The following is a 23,597-nucleotide window of genomic DNA, read 5'->3' as shown; positions in this document are numbered from 1 at the left end:
AAATCAGGTACTCTGGTTTACCCCTTCATTGCCTTAGTGGCTAGCCGCTAAAAGGTAATGAAGCTTATTAAAATAAAATCACAGTATTGAATCAAGGGGTCTCCGGAGCAGAACCACATTAATTTCAGTCTTGGGGCCCCATGCTTCCCGAGTTACAGGCCCCGGTATGGGGTGCCGGTACCTCCCTGCATTGTTTAATTTGGCCGTGTTACGTGACATTTAAACACACAGGAGATACCGGGACCCCATACTGGGGCCTGAACTCAGGAAGCAGGTGTCCCCGAGGCTGAAATTAATGCAGTTTTGCTCCAGAGAACCCCCTGCTACAATACTATGTTATTAAAATGTAAATAAAAACAGTGCCATTGCCTGTTAGAAAAGAGCTTAAAGCCCATAGTGAAGACTGTTTAATATATTCTGCTAAAGAAACGGTTAAATCACTTACAGATGTGATAGGTTTACAAACACACAAGAGTGCAAATAGGTTTGCTGTGCAGTCCAAGCTGGAATACCCGTAGTGTCCACGAAATCCTACCGAGATCCGTAAATCAGACTCTGTTGCCCTCCCTCGGTAAACGGAGCCGTCCTGCTTCCGTGTCACATGCCCAGTGACGTCAGCACGTTGCGGGCTTCGTACGTCACTCGGGGGTGGGGCGTAGGCTGGCAATGCTCGCACTCGGGATACTCTGTGATAGTCATGGAGTATCAGACCGGACTCACAGCTTGCAAGCCATAAGAGACACAGCCCTACGCATTTCAAGTATATTCTCTTCATCAGGGGCACTGTCACAGTGAAAACCTATCACGTCTGTAAGTGATTTTTAACCATTTATTTTGCTGAATACATGAAAGTCTTCACTATGGGCTTTGCACTCTTCTCTTTTTGCATCGCCCACATTTTTTACAGTGTGTTTGTTGGTTTTATTTGGACTCTATTTTTTAGATTGGACTATTTATATATTTTTTTAAATATATTTTTTTTTTTCAACTTCAAGATTTTTATTGGGTTTCACAACAGGTACACTATGCCACATTCCATAATAAAACAATTTGAAACCCCCCGAGGTTTACCCTTTTCGCTCTCACAATCAAGGGTAAGATCACTCAAAAGCAGTAAGGGACTTACAACATGCACTCACAGGACTAGACAAACCTGACTCACCTGACCAAAGACTGGACAACAGAGGGAAAAAACCACAAGGAGGGAGAAGGAGGGGGGGTAGGGGGGGAGGGAATGGACTGCCACCGTGTTCTTCGGTCGTGGAAGGTCTGCTTTTGGTCCGTGTTGCGCCCTTCTTTGAGACACCTGGCGACTCCTCCTCTTGGCTCTGGTTTTAATAGTCGAGGGGATCCTACCTGTTACGTGCCTATGTTATAGTATGTTCCGCTCCGTCACCAGAGAACGCACTTGTACTTATTATTGCAAAATTGTGCTGGCATCCACCCCGGGGATGTCGGATTGGGTAAGCCATGGCTCCCACACTTTTAAGAAATTTCGGCCAGAGTCGTTGACCCAGCTAGTCAACTGTTCCATCTGGCAAACTTGCCATAATCTGTTTCGGATTTTGGGGATGACTGGTGGATCTTGCTGTATCCACACTGCTGCGATCTCGCACCTAGTGGCTGTGGCCATATGTGCCACCAATTTGTGTGCCGATTTTGGCAGCCCCCGGGCCCGCCTGCCCAGTAAGAACAGCCACGGGTCCAGGGGAACCTCTAAATCGAGGATACTTTGTGCCCAAGCTCTAATGCTCTCCCAAATCGGGAGTACCTTCGGGCAGGACCACAGCATGTGGACTAGGTCTGCTGATTCCCCGCACTGTTTTGGGCAGAGCGGGGAATACCCGCCGACGAATTTAGACAGGCGTAATGGGGTGTGATACCAGCGCATCATGACTTTATATGCGTTCTCTTTTAACGTTGAGCAGATGGAGCTTTTGGCCGCCGCCTGTAAGATCCACTCCCAGTCTCTGTCCTCTAAAGTCTCCCCTAGGTCTGTCTCCCATTTAGTCATGTAGTTCAGTTTGTCGGCGTCAGGTCCACTTGGACAGATCACTTCCCGGTATAATCTAGAGGTAAGTCCCCGTGTGTCCGTTGCTCTGGAACACAGCTGCTCAAAATTGGTCCTAGCTGGTCTAATTGGAAATTTGTTATAGAATGCTCTTATCTGAAGGTAGCGGAATAGTTCAGTGTTTGGAAGGCCTTTTTCTGATTTGACGTGTTCGAATGTTTTAATATACTGAGGCCCCTTCAGATTCATTAACCGCTTATATCCCGACTGTATCCAAATTTTAAATTGCCGCTCTCCGGCCATCCCCGGGGCGAAATCTGGGTTATCGAAGAGCGGGGTCATTAAGGAGTGTTTCGTCGTTAACTTATGTTTGAATTTGGAACTCCTCCACACCACCAGAGAGGTGTTCACCATGGTCCGTAACAACATCCCCGCTGTGTTATCGCATCGTTTTGGCAGCCAAATTAAGTTTTGCAACTCAACTGGAGCACAGCAGGTCTTCTCCAGCGCCACCCATCTCCGCAGGGACGGGTCAAGGTGCCACTGGACAATCTGACCCAATCTTGCTGCTTTGTAATATGCCAACAAGCAAGGTACCGCCAGTCCCCCTCTACTCGTGGGTCTCGTCAGTATGCTCTTAGCAATTCGTGGACTCTTCTTGTGCCATATGAATTTCATGATCTTTGACTGTAAGGCGAGGATGTCTGCCCGCACCAATGGTATTGGTAGGGCCTGGAACAGGTAAAGCACCCTTGGCAGGAGATTCATCTTAATGCTATGGATTCGTCCAAACCAAGAAATTCCAAACCCCGCCCACACTCGCAGATCCTCTCTTAGAGCTTGGAATAATTTGGGGTAGTTTGCTTTGTATAGTGAGTCGTATGTCTTAGTAATTTGGATACCTAGGTATTTGATAGAGGAGGCCTGCCATTTAAAATTGAAATTTAGTTCGATTAGTTTCTCAATTGGACGTGGGAGGCTAATATTTAGGGCTTCAGATTTTGTCTGGTTAATTTTGAACCCGGAGATGAGGCTGAACGCACCCAGAATCTCAAAGACATTGGGCAGGGAAGTGAGCGGCCTTGATAGGGTCAGGATCACATCATCAGCGTATAATGCCACTTTATGGGATTGGTCCCCTACGTCTATCCCTGTTATATCTGGGCTTAGGCGGATATGGGCCGCCAGGGGTTCTATACATAATGCAAACAGCAGAGGGGACAGGGGGCACCCCTGTCGCGTCCCGCTACAGATGTTAAATTGCTCCGATGGGAAGCCCTGGTGGCGCACCCTAGCTGTGGGGCCTTTATACAGGGCTAAGATGGCTTCTAGGAGGCGTCCCTCGAAACCGAATGCTCCTAGTACTGCCCTCAGATAGGACCAATCGATCCTATCGAAGGCCTTCTCAGCATCCAGACTCAACAGCATAGACGGGATATTCTTTTTATTGGCCAGATCGATCAAATCTATGATCCGTCTTGTGTTGTCTGCCGCCTGCCTTCCTCCAATAAATCCCACCTGATCCGGGTGGATTAGCCCTGGCAGGACAATGCCCACCCTGTTAGCTATGAGTTTAAAAAATATTTTCACATCGGAATTAATCAGGGATATGGGCCGATAGCTCTTACAGTCTACCGGGTCCTTACCTGGCTTGTGGATCAGGGAGATTGAGGCCTGGAGCATCTGGGATGGAAAGGAGCCTCCTGCTAGAATTTCGTTAAATAATTTTAGAAGCTGTGGCGCTAGTATTTTAAGGAATTTTTTGTAATATAAATTTGAAAAACCATCTGGTCCCGGAGCTTTGGCTGGTTTAAGGGCCTTTATAACCTCTGATAATTCTTCAAATGTAAAGTCGACCTGTAATGCCTCCCTTTCTGCCCTGCTCAATTTGGGAAGGCGTGCCTCTTTTAGGAACTTCTGGGTTTTTTCTCCTATTTTCTGTGTGTGGCTGACCTTATCTCCGTCATAGAGAACTTCATAGAAATTTTTAAATTCCGCGACAATTCTTCTAGGGTCGGAGGTGAGGTCCCCCCCCTTGGTGCGGATTGAGGAGATACTATAATTAGGGAGTTTGTTACGTAATTTATTGGCAAGTAAGGTATCTGGCTTGTTGGCTTTGTCGTAAAACTTACGCTTGGACCATGCCAACTCCCTCTCGGCTCTGGAGTTTAGCAACAAATTGAGTCTAGTTTTAATGTCAGAGAGTTCCTTTAGGGTAGCGCCCTGTTTATTGAGACTATGAAGTGCGGAAAGGTGTGCTAGTCTCTCTCGCAAATCTTTTATCTGGGACTCCTTAGCTCTTTTGGATTGTGCTGCTAAATTCATTAGAAGTCCCCTCATGGTCGCCTTATGGGCCTCCCAAAGAGTAGAGTGGGAAGATACACTCCCTGTATTGATTTCGAAATATTCCTTAATTTTATCTCCTATCGCCCGCTCCGATGTTGGATTTTTTAACAGCAGCTCGTTTAATTTCCAGTTCGCCCCCGGTCTGTCCAGCAGCCGCAGAGCACATCGCAGCTCAATTGGTGCGTGGTCCGACCATGAAATATCATGGATCCCAGAATGGGAGACCATGGAGACCGCTTTGTTAGAGACCAGGAAGTAATCTATCCTACTGTATCTGTTATGGGGGTGTGAGTAGAAAGTGTATGCCCTTTCCGAGGGGTGATGTTCCCTCCAAATGTCAATTAACTGGCAATCACGGAGCCCTTGATGTATAGTTAGTACGTCTTGTTTCTGTGGTAAGTTAGTCCCCGTGCATCTGTCCAAGTCTGGGTCTAGGGTGCGGTTCATGTCTCCTGCCAGGAATATACAACCTATTGCCACCTTGTGTAGTTTATCAAAAAATGATGTGAAGAATTGCGGTGTCTGTTCGCAGGGGGCATAGATTGAGCTCAAAGTGACCTCTTGGTTGTTAATTGTGCCCGTAACGATAACATAGCGTCCATCCAAATCTTTATATGTTTTAACTACCTGGAAGGGCACTCTGCGGTGGATTAGTATTGCCACTCCTCTTTTCTTAACTTTCGCAGAGGACATAAACATTGTCCTATAGTGCCCGTCCAGGTAGTTGGGGTGATTCGACTTGGAGAAGTGTGTCTCCTGAACAAACACTATATCCGCTTTTTTGCGAACGTAGTCCCTGAAGGCAATTCTGCGCTTTATTGGGTTGTTGAATCCCTTGACATTATGGGAAATAAAGATCAAATCGTTACTCATCCTTGACTTGGACTGGACCTGCAGCAGGGGGCGGTGGAGGTGTGTGTTTCGCCAGGAACCGAGACTGAGGAAGAGCCGTCTCCGACCTGTAGCACTCACGCTGATCTTTGTATGGTGGGTCCTGTGGGTTGGGGGGAAACAATAGGGAAACATGGGGAAAGACACACATAGAACAAAAAACAATTAGTGTCCTCCGAGCTGTGGCCCTGCCACCTTGGCTCAGATTCCATTGCCTTTGGGGGCTGGGCACCTGCCACTGGGCCCTCTCCGATGATATCTCACTTCGTGAACCCCCTCCCTCCCAAAGGACTTTGCTGGGATAACCCCTTCCCAGCCCCTGGCCCATGCGGACCGCAGAGCAGGCTGAGATCCCTCAGCTCCCGCCCCGCTCCAAAACCAAAAACTTGCACAATACCTATATAACTTATAACTCCTGGGTTTATCGCTAACCCCAGTATTAAGTGCTACCGCTTGCGTCCTTGCCCTTTATTTCCCTAACTGGACGGGTGGCCTCTTTATCTTCCACCTCTCTTAGAGAACGTTCTTTGGTGTACTATCTCTCCCTTCTAGTTTCTCTTCGGACTCCCTTCCCTGACGAGCTCTCTTCTGACCTTTTCCATTTCCCTGTGTCTCCTTCCCCTCTAATCCTTTTCATAACCTACCCCGGCCTCATTTACTTGCTATTGCCCTCTAAATACTTCCTCTCCCTTCTTCCCTCTGTTATAACCACTTGTTCTTACCATCCTCCCTTCCGTCCCTCCTCTCTTCTGCTACTCCACTTGCTTCTTCCATCTGTCTCCTTCCTATTTCCATCACTTCCCTTCTGCCTTCCTCTTGCCCCACCCCGCTTACTTACTCACTTACCTCTTCCACCCTCTCTGCCTCCCCCAGGCTATATCTGCCTTCTTATATGATGCACCTACTTTACCCTTATTCTATCCTGCCTTCCGCCGCTGATCTTAACTTCCCTCCCTTATAGCCCTGTGTGGGACTCCTTTCCCCCCCCTCTTAGGCCTTCCACCCTTGGATACCCTCCCGGAGTATGTCCACTGGGCCTTCTTCGCTCCGGCGGTGTGTCGCTTGCAACTGCTGCTGCCCCTGCAGTTGCGGCGCTTGGGGCCGGCGAAAATTGAAAATCCCGCCAGGCCGGGTCGCCCGCGTGACGCACGTCGCCACCTCCTGACGTCCTTAGGGTCTTTCTGCCTCCTCCAAGATGGCCGCCCGCGCACTTCCTCTACTGGCGCCCGGACATCCGGCCGCCGCCATTTTGGGAGCGTCGTTCGTCCAGGACGGCTGTGTTCGCGCTCTCCTCCAGGTTGATGGTGGTTTCCTGCTCCTGCGTTCCAAGCTGGGTTTTTCTCTCACCTCGTGGGTGCCTCCATCTTTGGGCCTCCTGTTTCCCTCGTCCAGGTGAGTACAGCGTCTTTTACAGGTGGGAAAACGAGGATTTTTGCCCCTCCAGCGGGAACCTTAAATCAAGCTCGATCTTGCTGTAATGTAAGCGGGCTTAAGACCGTAGCGGTATAACAGGGAACTTAAAACTGATAACTGGGAAACTTAATACCCAAACACTGAGGATTATTTAGAGAGACTTTGCCTTGTTGCACCTCATCTTTTATTCCGTGGAGACCGGGGCGCTTGTCCCGCTGTTGCCCAGCTGGGGCCCGGGATCTCCTCTTCTTCCACCGGCGCTGGCGGGGTCCCCTTGAGGCCTAATTTCTGGAGGAACACCTCTCCCTCCCCAATCTCCTTCATGTGAAAGGCCCGTCCATTTTTGCTGGTGGACAATCCAAAAGGGAAAGTCCAACGGTATCGGACGTTGTTGTCCCTCAGCACTTTTGTGATTGGGAGCAGGGCCCTGCGACGCAGCAAGGTTAGGGGGGATAAGTCCTGGAAGATGAGCAATTTTGCTCCTTCGAATTCTATTGTAGGGGTAGCGCGGGTCTTTTGGAGGATGGCCTCCCTGGTCTTGTAAAAGTGCAGCCGCGCTATGATATCCCGCGGTTGATCTGACTGTGTCGGCCTCGTTCTCAGGGCTCTATGGCAGCGATCCATCTCCAATCTTTCCCTTGGGGTATCCGGCAGCAATTCCCCCATCCATCTCAGGACGAATTCCTCGCAATCCCCCACTTCTTCAGGGACCCCCCGTATCCTTATATTATTGCGACGCTCCCGATTTTCTGCGTCTTCCTGCTTCTCTTTCAGGTCATTAATTTGGATCTGCATCTCTGTTGTTTTTTTTGCATTGCGTTTGGTTGCGGTGGTAACAATGTCCAGTTGGGTCTCAACTCGACCTGTGCGCTCTCCCAGGCTACTGATTTCCCTCCCCTGCTCTTTAATTTCTGCTTGCAAGAGGGTTTTGAGGTCGGTATATAAACGATTGAAATCGCCAAGCCTAACTGGCCTGTCTTCAGCGTTCTCGCCGTCCTCCTTCTCTCCCTCCCGTTCCGAATCAGAGCCCTGATTTGAATTCGGCGCCATTATGGCCTCCGCCGCGCTGCTCCTTGTGCTGTTAAAATATAGCGGGAGCCCCTTTGATTTCGGCGGTTTGGCTGCCCGTTTTGACATCCTGGTAGTTTGGTAGAGTTATAGTAGTTAAATTCTAGCAGTTCAGTATGGAGTAAAGGTATTTTATTTCTTTATATTATGAGCGGGGCATGGAGCACTGGAATCATACATCCATACTCTCTGCCATCGCGCATGCGCCTCTTAAATATATTTTTTACCTGCTGCCAGCCTGGTTTCTATATCCGCAGTGCTCATTCCTTTTCCTACATATCTACCCCCACATGAAGACAGATATATAAATAATATGGTAAATATGGTAATTTATTTCTTATATAAGACGAAGAGCAAAAAGAAAGGTATTGGGGAGTGATCAACTAAACCATACTAATTGTGTAATGAAACAAATACATTTTAATTGATAATATATTAAAGTAGGTGCAACTGTGAACTAAAGTGAATCAGAAAAAGGTGAGGGGTACAGTTAACTGTACTCCAAAGAAAATTCACTTAAATGCACACTACCTACTGCTCCGACAAAGCTTATTCTAAAAAAAGCCGCCGGTTGACCGGGGCTTACTCTGGCTGGCGCTGAGAATAGACAGCGCGCCAGCTGCATCCCCTCCGTGCCCCCCCTCCAATGCGCTCGCATTTTTATGCCCCTTCCCGACCCCCTAGCTGTAACTGCTGTGCCCCTCTGCTTCCCCGCACCCCCGCTTACCTCACTTCAAACCTTCAGGGGAGTCGGGGAAGCCAGGCGCGCACGTGACTGTGACGTCACAGTGACGCGCGGACGGGCCGCGTCTCCACGCTGCCAGCACGCATCCTGCCGTGCGGCTTTTGTTAGAATAAGCTGTGTCGGAGCAGTATATTTAAAATGTAACCTTTAATGTCATATACTTAAAACATATATTACCAAAGAAAATGTGTGATAACTATTAAAAATAAATTAAATAAAGTCACTCGTGCTGCCAAGAAAGCCTCTCATGTGTAGATACTCCAATGTACCATTGAGACTGGAGTATTAGAGGCTACAAAAGGTGCACACAGCCAGGGTGAGCAAATAAGCCCACCACTTCACTAGCTAGTACGATATGCTAGGAAATATAGTAGCAGCAGGGATGGTATACCATATAGCTTAGAATAGATGGTACATACAAGTGTTCAATCCCAATATACCCCAGAAATCATTACCGAGCTGCTACACTAATTTTTATATATAGGGCTAAGCTAGAATGAATGGCTGACAGACACTGTATTAAAACAGCCCCATAACGGGGGCTGACAACATCATCACGCGTCTTGGCAGCACGAGTGACTTTATTTAATTTATTTTTAATAGTTATCACACATTTTCTTTGGTAATATATGTTTTAAGTATATGACATTAAAGGTTACATTTTAAATATAGGTAGTGTGCATTTAAGTGAATTTTCTTTGGAGTACAGTTAACTGTACCCCTCACCTTTTTCTTATATAAGACGAACACACAATGTTACACAATTCAAGATTAACACACTTACTGTGGATGGGGCTAACGAATAAATCCGTTTCTGGAACAAAATTCCTTCAGTTCACCTTTTTAGAGCACTTTCCACTGACCGGTAGTTACTCACAAAAAGCCCTGGACATCTGTTACTTCACCGCTGTTGGTGTGGCGCTTGGAATTTGCTTAGAAACTTGGAAAACTGACACATCTCAGCTGTGTCAGAGTTTTTAAAACCTCTGGTATTCATTCCCAGAAACCCTGCAGCCCAATCAAAAAATCTTAGCAAATTCCAGAGCAACCAAATCTGAGACAGACAGGGTTTCCCACACCCGAGTCTTTTCCAGGGGCAGGTGAAATATCCCTCTCTGACCCATCGCCCCCCACGTTGCAAGGCTATACTGAGTCTGGGTCTTGGGCAAAGGGAGTGAGGTTGCCTTGTGTCAGTCCAGGATGTGGGTGGTCCATTATAATGGCAGGGCCCCATCTGGCCTAACACCTAGGCACCTCTGTGCCTTTTCAAGTATGGCCCTTGGACAGACACAGCGGCGCCAAGCCTGGTAGCCAGCTGTGCCTTCCGGAATCCATGACTTAGAAAGCCCTCAGCTCATATACGGATCAGCAATATCTATACGTATTAAACTATTCCCGTTTAATAAAATGAGGTGGCCTGGCTTCTGCGTGCTAAAAGTTGAGTTCTTATTCTGGTGTCAGGAATGGAGCGAGTGTAAATATTCCCTACATTCACTAGCCTCATTCTTGGCACACATTAGAAAAATGCTTTAACCTTTTAAAACACTGCAAATCTGCTCAGCTTCATAACCTTAGCATGAGCACCTTCCTGAACCCCTACTCTAGGCTCAGGATACCTGGGCATGGATGTGGGTTCCTCTGCTAACTGGGGAGCCCCTTGCTATACTAAGGACTCCGTGGATACCTGCAGATATATTTTAACCCCTTCACCTTGTCTGGAAGATGCTGCAGCAGGAACTCTGGTGGTGTCGTAAGAGTATTTTCAGGGTACGAGGTTGGCGGAGTAATGCGCTTAGCTATATCCGAGGATATCACTCAATCTCTGGATACAACTCTTGGGGTATTCCATAACCCGGAACCCCACTACATGGACACTGTAGAGGGAGAAAGGGGGTGGCCCGGGATTAAAGGGGTTGCACCCCATTTGGCCATCCCCTGACCTCACCAGGGAGACAAGGGGTTAACTGGGCTGAGGTCCAGAAATGTGATTTAACCCTTGTTATAACATGAAATGCATTCTAATGGCGAATCTTGCTGTTTTGGTCCTGTTTCCTGTGAAGACCAGCAGATGGCGTCCGAGAGGAGGAGCGGCGGTTTCCCATTGTAAGTCAATGGGCCCATTGACTTCAATGGAGATTCCTCGAAGGAGCTTTCCAGGAACGAGTTGGCTGCCGTCCAAACCGCAAAACGGATACTTTTTCTAAAAGAGAGCTTTGATCACTTATTAGCCAAGTTTAACGACAAGTGGCGTGGGAATAAACAGTTCTAGAGCACATACAAATAAAATTCTTTTTTGCCCCTAGTCCCTAGGCCTCCCCTCACTCGACCACAACTGGGTCCCAGAATCCTGGACCCCCGATAAGGGTCGAACCGAGAAGAGCGGGTCGCGCCATAGGTTCCAATGGCGGCGGCAGAAACAGCTCAAGAAAACGGCTAAGTGTAAAAAGCTGAAATTTAGGAATCCATACCTCCGGTTCCGGAGGGTCCCGAGGGCCAGGGTTTGGGGTACCTGTAGTCACTGCTCCGGCATCGCTGCAGAACCATCCTTGACCCTCTTGGACCAACCCAACGGAGTATGGACCCCCTTGAAAGTTCGGGACTTTTCCCATAGACTTCAATGGCGGCCAATTTCCATTGACCGGCTATGGCGGAAAAACCCCATTGACTTCAACGGCAGCGTTGCCCCGTTGAAAGTCTATGGCGGCGGATTCCCATAGCCGCCAGCGGCGGCGGTTTGCCTGTGAAAGTCTATGGTGGCGAAGCCCGTCGTTTTCAATGGGGATTTAGTGAAAAACCGTGATTTCATTTACAGCTGAGTTTTTTGTATTAAAATAAGAAACGGTTTAAAGTGTATTTGTGTAACACCGGTTCCGAAGGTCGTAGCAAGTCGCAAATTGGACTAGAGGGTGTCCCAGTACCGGCATTGAGAACTGGGAAGTTTGGACCCGCTAGACCCAACGGAACCGGATATTTTAATATGTTTGTGTTTTATCTCTAATACTGTGTCCCAAAGTATGGACAGAACCCAGAGGAAATTCCTTTGCATACCAGGGCAGCATATGGTCCGAGAGGCGACCCAATGTCTAGGACTTAAGTATTGTTCAAAGGATTTTGTCACCTACACTGTTTACAGGAGGGCGGAGAGGACTCAAACCAGAGCAGGCTTTAAGTGTCCCACTTCACACCTTACAACAAAGGGTATCCTGCCAGGAATTACGTTTAGTAGACTTGCTGGCATTCCTGATGCAAATGTGGGCCTGCAGAAATGAGACCCCAGAGTTCTAATGCGCCTGTGCCAACTAGCAGGGGGACATGTATCAAAATGTGTTCCCACGTTAGAGAGTGGCTGGAGATAATTGCAAACCAATCACCTGTACTTAAGGTTAAGGATAGGGTTACAAAAGGTATATAACTTGTGGTAACCCAGATATCCATTGTCTTCTATACCATCTTGATTGCTGGAGAAATGCTGTGCAAAATACTTCTCATTCCCCATCCCCCAAAGTAAGTGTTATATCTTGTTTTGTTACTGTACTATATTGTGTGTTCACCTATCCAAAGGAATAAATATACTTTATTATATCTAAGCCTCGTTCAGTTCAAACCCAGTTATTTGGTGTAAATTATAGCCTGTCATAAGCTATCGTGACAGACGCATTCTGCAAAGACTTTCTCACCCAAACCCACCCTGAAACTTACAGCCTAGAAACCTCCCGATCCCAGTAAAGGCAAAAGTCACATAATTCTTTAATGTTGCCAAAATCAGTATACAGTTGCAGTAATACATTCTCGACATCTGGGTCCCAGAGCTGACACTAAGACCCTAACACACGGGTCAGGGTTAACCAAGTGGGCTTGACCTTTATTATAAGCCTGGTTAACCCCTTCACTGTCACATACATATACATACACTTTCTTTTACAAGCACACCTTTATAGCAAATCACATGTACTGTACATATTAGCGGGTGCATGTTTGCATATTTATAGATGTATGTACATGAGCCAGTTTACATGCATGTACGGTATATAGCTGTGTATGTACTCTGCTGGTTGTGTGTGTGTATATTAATAAGTGCAGGTGTGTACACTGCTTTCTGTGATCTTAGTATATTTGCACCATTTAGAAAATGAGGGGTTAACCCCTTGTATGCTACAGACGTGAGGCACCACATGTTTGGGTTTCTGTATGGCGGCGCATACACAGAGACCCAGACACTGCACCCACCTCTGTGCCTGGGGTCACCCTGCTCTCCCTCAGCTATACTTCTGCACTGCAGATTGGGGGAGGGAAGAGGGCTCTGTCTCTCACTTCTACATCTCCAGCTCCTGCTCTGCACAGACCAGGGTTGCGAGATAGTTCCCAAAAATACCGCCAATAACATCACGGAAATAGCCCAAAAGTAGCCCAATAATAAATGATCACAGAGCAAAAAAAAAAACAAATATCAGCTCCAGAAGCAAAAAGGTAAGTGAAATCAAATAACATTTTTTTAAATTGATAATAGCAATGTCCGGTACATATAAGTATAGATGCAGGGAGAGGGGAGAAAAACCAAGGGGATAAGCAAGATATAAGAAGCGGGGTACTTACAGAGAGGTTGGATTCCCACCGGGCTGTGTGACCTCCTGAGAAGCTTCACCTTTCCCCGTCTCCTTCCAAAAGAAGTGGTGTAGAGCCGCACGCACACAAGGTGTCACCACTAATCCATTCCTCCCGCAACAATGGTGAAACCGGTGGTGCCCTCCGATCCAGGCAGCAACAGAAACAAAAAATGATCGAGTGGAGACTATCGCTTGCTGTGAAAAGAAGTTGGGAAACTCACAAAATATGAAGGTTAAAAAAGTCTTTAATGAAAACTACATAAAATGACAAAACTCCTCCTCCCACATGTTTCGCGCCCACTATGGGCAAATTTCACCATTTAGCGATGCAATGCTAGATGAAAATAGATATAAACAATAAATGTCAGTAAAACTACCAATGTTAAAAAAGGGAACATTTCTGCTAAAACATAATACAATACATTTTTTAATCATTAATATTGTAATATTGTAAGTCGTCCGTAAAAAACCTAGAAATCCAAATCTTCAGGCACATTTTCTGTTTCATTATTTTTAACTTCAAATTTTTTTATTGGAAAGTACAGATACAGCCAATGTACCACAGCCCATTATTACATTTCCAGATTTGTCAAACATATATAGTAACGCCTAGGAGACGAACAGACTTAACGGTTTACAGACAGGACCAGACGAACATGACAAGGGGACAGGGTGAGAGGATAGGGGTGGGGGAGGGGAGGGGGGAGATAGTGGGTAGCCGGGCTCCGGAGTAGGGGTGTAGATACTGTATCTCCTTTTCAGTATTGTCGGCCCTTGCTGAGAGATTGAGTCGGGACAGGTCCTTCTGAGGATTCCTCCTGATCATTGTTTTTCCCAATTCTATGACTACCGAAAGGTCTGCTAGCTGTGCGTCTCTAAGTCGTGTTGTCTTGTCTGCCCATAAAGGAGAACGCACCTAGTTTAATTAGTGCAGGATTGAGGCGGCATCCACTCCTGGGATGTCTGCCTGGGTCAACCATGGATCCCAGACTTTTAGGAAATTTGTGCCGGTGTCATTAACTAAACTCGTTAATTGTTCCATCCGGCAGACATACCAAATTCTATTTTTGATCTTAGGGATAATTGGTACCTCCTGCTGTTTCCATAATGCTGCGATCTCACACCTCGTGGCAGTGGCAAAATGCGCAATCAATTTATGTGACGCATTTGAAAGACCCTTGATCCGTCTGCCCAGCAGGAACAGCCACGGGTCAAGGGGGATCTCCAAATCGAGAATCCGCTGAATCCAATCTCTGATTTGTTCCCAAATAGGGGCCACCTTAGTGCAAGACCACAGCATATGTCGGAGATCTGCTGCCTCCCCACACTGTTTAGGGCAGAGAGGAGAGTAGCCCTTTACAAATTTCGCTAAGCGCGTCGGAGTGTAGTACCACCTCATTAGGACTTTATATGCGTTCTCCTTTAATGTGGTGCAGATTGAGCCTTTTGCCGCCGCCTGGATAATTCTGTCCCAGTCATCGTCCTCTAAAGTCTCTCCTAGGTCTATTTCCCAATGTCTCATGTAACTCAGTCTATTGTCATTGGGTTACTTCTGGCAGATCACTTCCCTGTACATTCTAGACGTGAGTCCCCTAGTGTCCGTATCTCTAGAACACAGCTGCTCAAAATTTGTTCGTGCCGGTCGTATTGGCGTTTTGTTGTAGAAATCCCTGATCTGGAGGTACCTAAAAAATTCGCTGTTTGGGATATTCTTAGAGGATTTAATTTGCTCAAATGATTGTATGGTCCTTTTGCCCTCCAGATCTTTTAGGCGGGAGAATCCCTTCTGAGTCCAGATTAAGAAATTTTTGCTATTCAGGCCCGGAGCGAAATCTGGGTTGCCCACTATTGGTGTCATTACTGACGCTTTGGTTGTCAGATTACATTTAAGCTTCGTGGCCTCCCAGACTTTTAACGAATTGACCATGGTCTGTAGCGGGTTGTGCATCTTGCGTACCCCTTCTCTGGGTAGCCAGATTAAATTTCGGATTTCAATTGGTGCACAACATTTCTTTTCCAACTCAACCCATCTCCGAAGGCTTGGGTCTATGTGCCATTGGAAAATCTGCCCTAATTGGGCTGCTTTGTAGTAGGCCTGCAAGCAAGGCACCGCTAACCCTCCACGTAGCGTGGGACGTTTTAAAATCCCTTTAGTAATTCGTGGGTTTTTCCCATTCCAAATAAATTTCATAATTTTTGACTGGAGGGAGAGGATGTCCGCCTGTACCAATGGGATAGGGAGACTCTGGAAGAGATATAGCATCTTTGGGAGGAGATTCATTTTCACGCTATGTATCCTCCCAATCCAAGAGATGTTCCCCTTCATCCAGGTTCGGAGATCCTCTCCCAGTGTCTTTATGATCTTGAGGAAATTTGCTTTATACAAAGTTTTATAATCCCTTGTGAGATACACCCCTAAATATTTGATCGCAGAGGGTTGCCATTTAAACTGAAAATTGAGGTCAATCAGTTTTTCGGCTTCTTTTGGTAAATTAATATTGAGGGCTTCCGATTTAGACTGATTGATCTTGAATCCCGAGATTTGGTTAAATTTGCCCAGTATGTTGAATATATTTGGGAGAGATGTGAGAGGTTTGGTTATTGTGAGAATGACATCGTCCGCATAAAGCGCGGCTTTGTGCATTTGGTCTCCCACTGGGATACCAGAGATATCTGGGTTAAGTCTAATGTGTGCCGCCAGAGGCTCTATACATAAGGCGAACAGTAACGGCGACAGCGGGCATCCTTGACGTGTTCCGCTTTTGATTTCAAACTGTTCTGAGGGGAAGCCTTGATATCTCGCTCTTGCTGTTGGATTTTTATACAACGCCAGGATGGCCTGCAGGAGGCGTCCCTCAAAGCCAAATGCTCTCAACGTTTCCAAAAGGTAGGGCCAGTCTATTCTATCGAAGGCTTTCTCAGCGTCCAGACTTAACACCATGGATTGTATTTTTTCTTTTTGGGCCAGATCAAATCTATAATTCTCCTGGTGTTATCTGCCGCTTGTCTACCTCCGATAAATCCTACTTGATCCGTGTGTATCAACCCGGGAAGGAAGCTACCCACCCTGTTGGCTATGAGTTTCGAGTATATTTTAAGGTCCGAGTTAATCAGTGAAATGGGCCGGTAGCTCTTGCAGTCTGCCGGGTCCTTACCGGGTTTATGGATCACCGATATTGAGGCTTGGAGCATTTGTGCTGGGAATGAGGCCCCTGCTAAGATTTCATTGTATAGCTTTAACATATGGGGGGCTAGTATTTTTAAATATTTCTTGTAATATAAATTCGAAAAGCCATCTGGCCCTGGGGCTTTAGCCGGTTTTAGTGCTTTGATAACCCCAGAGAGTTCCTCCATCGTGAAGTCCGACTGGAGTGCCTCCCTTTCGCATCTCTTCAAAATGGGTAAATGTGCCTCTTTTAAGAAGGTCCGTAAATCCTACTTTGTTTTTGGATTATGGGTTACCTTATCTCCGTTGTATAATATTTCATAATATTTTTTGAATTCCCCTGCTATGTTCGCTGGGATGGAGGTAAGGTCCCCATTTTGCTTTCGAATTGCGTGAATGTGATATTTTGGAAGCTTGTTTTTTTAGCTTGTTGGCAAGTAGTGTGTCAGGCTTGTTAGCTTTTGCGTAAAATTTCCGTTTAGACCAGGCCAATTCCTTCTCAGCCTGGGCGGAGAGGAGAAGGTTAAGACTAGTTTTAGTAGCTAGAATTTGGGTCAACGTGTGGGCATTCTTATTTTTTTTGTGGAGAGAGGAAAGTTCCGCTAGCTGTTCCTCTAACTTCAACATTTTCCCCTCCCGTTCTCTTTTTCGTTTAGCGGCCAGATTCATAATGATCCCCCTGAGGGTAGCCTTATGGGCCTCCCACAGTGTGGAGTGTGTAGCCACACTCCCCTCATTCTCCTCAAAGTATTGTGTGATTTTTTCCCCAATTTCCCTCTGTAGGGCTGGGATTTTCAGTAGGATTTCGTTTAGTTTCCAGTTCGCTCTAGGTCTGTCTAGTGGGATTACTGTGCACCGCAGCTCTATAGATGCATGGTCTGACCATGAAATATCATGGATCTCAGTGTGAGAGACCCCAGGAACCATTCTGTTGGATACAAGGAAGTAATCTATCCTGCTGTATGAGTCATGTGGGTGGGAGTAGAAGGTGTATTCTCTCAGTCTCTGATGTTGTTCCCTCCAGATGTCGAGTAGTTGGCAGTCACGTAGTCCTTTTTTAATTGTTAGTATGTCGGGTCTGTGTGTAATGTTAGTGGATGAGCATCTGTCAAGGTCCTCCCGTAGTGCCCTATTTAGGTCTCCACCGACAATGATGTTACCTCTGGCCACTTTGTTGAGCTTCTCGAAGAAGGTAGAGAAAAAACCTGGGGCTGTCTCATTAGGGGCATATATTGTTGCTAAAGTAATTGGGAACCCTTGGATTGCACCTCTGACTATGAGAAATCTACCTTCTTTATCTTTGAAAGTCTTATCGGGTACGAATGAAATTCCTCTGTGGATTAGTATGGCCACCCCTTTTTTTTTTACTCTCGTGGATGACAAAAAGTATGTCGGGTAGTCCCTATCTAGAAATTTGGGGTAGTTGTCTTGAGAGAAGTGCGTTTCTTGTAGAAACAGAATTTCTGCCCCTTTACGCATATAATCTCGGAAGGCTATTCTGCGCTTAGCTGGGCTGTTCAATCCCTTGGTGTTGTGTGATAATAGCCTAAGTTCCTTACTCATTTAAGAATATGAGATGACTTTGTTGCCGATGTCTGGCTTCGAGTGACGCCTCCGGACCAGCATCCCGACCTCCTCTTTTCCTCGAACTGCAATACCTCACTTCACCATCTGTAGGAATACACAAGGGGGGGCGCACAAGAGGGGACACCTGGGGGGACACAACAAACACTAAACAAGACAGATAACAGAAGAATTCTCGTCGTGTCGGCGACGTCGCCTCCTCGACGAGATCACTGCCTGTGGGAAACTGGACTCCTCTCCGACCGTCCGGAGGAGACGTGGGATGAAGATCACCCATCCCTCGCGTCCAGGCCCACAGGACCTCACCAGGGCTCAGGAGATCTACCTCCCTCAAACCTGGTGCGAGGCCCATGCGGAGACTTGGAGCAGGACTATCACACCCTCTCCTGCCTCGCTCTTCCTGAACTTGAATTAATAAACCTAACGACTAATATGCAAAACCTGAGTCTGTCTCGGCTTTTTTCCTCTTTGTAGAGTATCAATAAAACCTTGTGCCCCCTTGCTCCTTACAGCCCTTCTCCTTTTCCGCTCAGTCTGTCATCTTTAACCTACTAACCCGTTTCTTCCTCTTTTACCCATTAACCTACCGTTTCCTACTTCACATCCCCCTACCCTCTACTTCCAGTCACCACTCCCACTATCTAGTTTACACAGTTCTAAGGCTTTCTGGTTCTCTCCCTTCTCCTGCTTTATTCATCTTTCATTCTAGCTCTCTACTTGCTCTCTTCCTTATTCTCTCCTCTATCCCTTCCCTTCTACTTGCTACATCCCCTTCACATTTTAGATTCATGTCTACAGCCTTACTCTTCCTTATAAATTTGTCTCCTTCTATATCTCCACTTCTACCTGTTCCCTCTCAACTACTTGCTTTTTGTCCGTTTTTCCTACCTCTCTTGCTAACACTGCCTTTCCCCTGTCTTCTTTAGTGATTCTGCCGTGCCTTCGCTAAACTGAATTTCCTCCCGTATCCTTTCTGTTCCTTTTAAGTTTCAGGATTCAAAGAACCCGCGTCTGGCTGTTTGGGTGGCTAGTTTGCGCCTGCGCCTGTCGACCGGCGCCCTCTGGATGCCTTGATGGGGCTATAGCTGTCTTTATTTGTTCCGGCGACGTCATCCGGCCGCGCCGGTGGGATCTAGCCCCCCGCCACCTCCAAGATGGCGCCGCTCCTTTCGGGGCACAGCTGTGACGCGTATCCGGGGGCGGCCATTTTGGAAGACGTCTCTCACCAGATCGGAGGTGCGTGCGCTTGGTCCAGCTTCCCGCTCACCACTCCCTTCCTGCTCCTGCGGCTCACCGTGGATTCCCGCCTTCTACTGCTGCATCGCCATCTTGTCTCAGGGGACGCCATCATCTGGAAGGTAGGCCTCAGATTTTCTCCACAGGAACTCCGTTTTATTACAGGTTGTTTAATCACCGGATCCTTGAAGCTGGGATGTCGGGGTTCTTCCCTCTTTCATTCATTCGGGGGCGAGTCTCTTTATTTGGTGACAGCTTCCCCGCGGCCGGGGACCAGCCCTCAGGTAACTTTAGTAACGGAACTTTTTAACCATTGAACATTGAACTCTTTTATTTTTAGTGTTCGACTGAGCCCTTTAGGTTGGTGCTGCGCCCCTTTGCTCCCTGGGGGATCTCGCCCGCTGTTCCCAGATAGGTTCTGGGAGGGCGATGTTTGGGTCTTCCGCTGCCGGGGCTTCACCTAGGCCCAGCTTATGGAGGAAAGCCGGCCCTTCTTCCAGTCCCCGAAGGGTGGTAGTTTTGCCGCCTCGTGTTACTTGCAGGCCAAAGGGGAAGGTCCAACGGTACCTTACCCCTTTATCTCTCAAGGTCTTGGTGATGGGTAACAGGGCCCTTCGGCGAGCTAGAGTCTCTGGGGATAAATCCTGAAAAATGGACATACGTACGCCCTCATACTCCACTACTGGCAGGGGTCTCGTTTTGTGGAGTACCGCTTCTTTTGAGCGGTAGTAGTGCATTCTGAGCACAATGTCCCGTGGTTGCTCGTGCATTAGAGGCTTGGATCGCAGGGCTCTATGGCACCTGTCCAGGACTAAGAATTCTTTTGGGGTGTCAGGGAGCAGAGATTTCAACCATTTCAGGGCAAAATCTTCACTGTCTAGGACTGTTTCAGGGACCCCCCTAATTCGGAGGTTATTCCGCCTGTCCCTATTTTCTGCGTCCTCTTGGCGGTCCCTCAGCTCATTTAATTGTTCTTGAAGGCTGTTATATTTGCGATCCTGCCTTTTTATGGCTTTGATTGATTGATCCACTTTATTTTCGAGGACGCTTGTCCTTTCCCCCAGCCCAGTAACCTCTTTCTTTAGGTCTTTCAGCTCCGCTTGCAGCAACACTTTTAGGTTATTGTAGAGTTTATCCAGGTTGCTCTGTCTTAACGGGCGCAATACCGGGTTGTCTCTCTCCTCTCCCTCCCCGTCCGGCTCCGTCTCTGAACCGGCATTCGAATGTGGCGCCATTTCTCCCGCTGCAGCGCGCGATCCGGCTCGGTCGAAATACTCCGGTAGCCCCTTTTTTTTGGTTATTTTGGGTGTTTTCCTTGACATTGCGGGATAGTGCGGGGCTTTGCTAGTAAAATGCTCCGTTGAAGGAATGGTTTTGTCAGGTTTTTGCTATCAATGTATTTTAGCGAGGCACGGAGCACTTATCTCACGCAGCCATGCTCCTTGCCGTCGCGCATGCGCCTCCTGTTTCATTATTTTGATAGATATAGCATGTAAACAGTGACATCATTGAAGTGGTTGGCTGAAAATTGTTGCAGCAAATGTTATTAAGAGCCATATAGCCACCAATATACAGGTCACACAAGGGAGGGGAAAGGAGGAGGAGGAAAGCACTTACCCAATAACACAGGCTGAAGATCTCTGTGCAGCAGGGGGTGGGCAACGTGAGGGGGGCACAGGAAAAGGGACTTAGAGGCTTCAGAGCCTATTCCTCAGTGTCCCCCCCCCCCCTCAGTGCCTGAGATGTGCACTTTATCCCCCCCTCACTGTGTGTGTACTTCCTATGGAGGGTGGGGGGAGCCCCTGTGATCTCTCAGTCCTTCCCTGTGGGAGTGGCCTGGATTCCCCCCTCAGGATGTGGGACAGTCTGTGCTCAGGGTCAGTGTTTCCTGCCGGAATCAAACCTCACACACCAGGACATCCGGCTGCAGCAGCGGGACCATAGAGAGGGAAGAGGAGGGGCCAGAGCGCCTCTACCCAGACACAGCACACAGAGTAAATCACCAGACGTCACTACACACACGGCACAGACACTGAGGAATAGGCTCTGCAGCCTCTAAGTCCCTTTTCCTGTGTCCCCCTCACATTGCCCACCCCCTGCTGCACAGAGATCTTCAGCCTGTGTTATTGGGTAAGTGCTTTCCTCCTCCTCCCTTCCCCTCCCTTGTGTGACCTGTGCACATTATCCCAGTGCTGCTCTGAGCTTCCTTACACACAGGAGCCTGAGAGGCTGAGCCTCTGATAGTGAGGGGGAGCCTCTGGCACTGGAGGGGTTACTCCTCCTGGTATCACAGGGACTGGGAGATAATGGGGGTTATTTTACATTGGGAATTAACATTAGGAATCAGTGAGGATAAGATTGGGAAAGTTATTAAATAGAGTTAGAAAGTAATTAGATTGAGGGAGTATTGGTTGGAGTTTAACTCCTTCATTACCACAGGGGCCAGCATCCTGTGTGTGTTATGGGCTATAGCTTCTCTGTGTGAGGCTGACCCGTTTGCCCGGGGACAGTCCTGGTCTGACAGTATGTTCTGATGTTCCAAATATCTGCTGCATTCTCTCATGTCCCAGTTTTAAATAATGTGTCTGGGACACTGGAGGGGGGGGGGGGGGGGGGGAATCTGTGCAGAGCTGGAGATGTAGAAGTGAGACACAGAGCCCTCTTCCCTCCCCCAATCTGCAGAGCTGGAGATGTAGAAGTGAGACACAGAGCCCTCTTCCCTCCCCCAATCTGCAGTGCAGAATTACAGCTGAGGGAGATTAGGGTGACCCCAGGCATAGAGGTGGGTGCTATGTCTGCGTCTCTGTGTATGCGCCGCCATATAGAAACCCAAGCATGTGGTAGCCTCACGTCTGTAGCATACAAGGGGTTAACCCCTCATTTTCGAAATGGTGCAACTATACAGAGATAACAGAAAGGTACAAGATCCGGTGATACAGTACTATTAGCTGTAGGAATCCATGAAACATTGCTTGTAGTAACGGGGGAGGAGGGATATGATGCCTTTTATTGGACTAACAAGTAGTTGAAATGTTAAACTTTATAACCTCTCAGGATCCTTAATCAGGTGTGGGAAAAATACAGAAACACAGTATAATATAGAGTGTGTAATCGGGTTCACCCCCTGGTCCCTCTTACCTCCGTTGCAGCTGCGGGGGAGGCTACCGGGTGTTGCCGGAGTGGTGGGTGGACCCGCCGGGAAAGTGTGTGTATATATATGTGTGTATATCTATATCTATATATATATCTATATCTCAGGTAATAAAGAACCACAGGCACTCCGTCTGAATAGAAAAATTGGATGCAAATCCTGTACAAATAAATAGGCAATACGATACCGCACGTCAAGGTGATGATTAACAGAGTGAACTAAGAACACATATAAATACCCCCAGAAACCCCAAAATCAACAGGTGCAGCATATAAATTGATACACTGACAGGACACAGGGGTTTAACATTATGGATGTGATTTTTGTTTTAATCAATTTATATGCTGCACCTGTTGATTTTTGGGTTTCTGGGGGTATTTATATGTGTTCTTAGTTTTGTTGAATAATACAGGATTTTTGATATTCATTTGGAGTGCTGCCTCTGATATTTGTGTACGTGCGGTATCGTATTGCCTATATATATATATATATATATATATATATATATATATATATATATATATATATATATATATATATATATATATATATATATATTATAGTATCATCTATTTATTTTTTGAATATTGAAGCTCGGCTAACACGGTACTGATACCTCTACACATATATATATATATATACATATATATATATACAGGCATACCCCGCTTTAACATACTGTACGCAATGAGACCGGAGCATGTATGTAAAGTGAAAATGTACTTAAAGTGAAGCACTACCTTTTTTCCACTTTACAATGCATGTACTATACTGCAAACATCATATATGTGCATAACTGATGTAATAACGCATTTGTAACCAAAATAAAAAGTAGGCTTTATTGAAATAAAATCTTTAATGTCAGCTGATTTTTCTTATGTGCTGACAGATACAACATGGATGAATGGAAAATTATTTTAAAAATATGTAGGAAGGATGAAGGAGAGGTATATCTTCTACTGTACAGTATTTTTACTGAAAGGGCATGAAGGTGAGGTGCATTATTTGACTGACTGATATATTTTTGGGACTTATTTTTTGTGACTTTGGTGAAAACAGTACAGTACAATACTGTACAGTACAGTGTTTTACAATGCTGTGCTTGCTTAGGCCGCGCGTATAGTGCCCGCGACCGGCGACGTCACCCATCCCCGCTAGCGAAAGTTATATTTCGCTTTGCGGCAGCATCGCAGACTCCCGGACATTTGATTTGTTCAGGGGCTGTCACATGAGGTGACAGCCCTTGAAAATCAAATATTCCCGGCTTCCAAAGTCCGCTCCGTCGCATTGCCGCTCTCGCGCTTACTATAAGCGCACGCGGCGGCGGCAATGTGTTTGTTTTTGGGCGGCATCGCTGGCACTATACGCACGGCCTTACTCAG

General features: G+C 47.0%; 1 protein-coding gene and 1 pseudogene across 1 annotated transcript in view; one reads left to right on the top strand and one right to left on the bottom strand.

The window, feature by feature from the left end:
• LOC142473296 (uncharacterized) overlaps window positions 1–20,930 on the bottom strand; it is a 54,078-nt pseudogene extending 33,148 nt beyond the window's left edge.
• The window catches only part of LOC142473295 (uncharacterized), a 232,227-nt gene that overhangs the window by 134,611 nt on the left and 74,019 nt on the right, over window positions 1–23,597 (top strand). The window lies entirely within an intron of this gene.

Source organism: Ascaphus truei, assembly GCF_040206685.1.
Source record: "Ascaphus truei isolate aAscTru1 chromosome 2 unlocalized genomic scaffold, aAscTru1.hap1 SUPER_2_unloc_6, whole genome shotgun sequence".
Taxonomy (NCBI): domain Eukaryota; kingdom Metazoa; phylum Chordata; class Amphibia; order Anura; family Ascaphidae; genus Ascaphus; species Ascaphus truei.
Note: the sequence above shows the minus strand (reverse complement) of the source record. Positions and strands in the feature narration are given on the sequence as shown.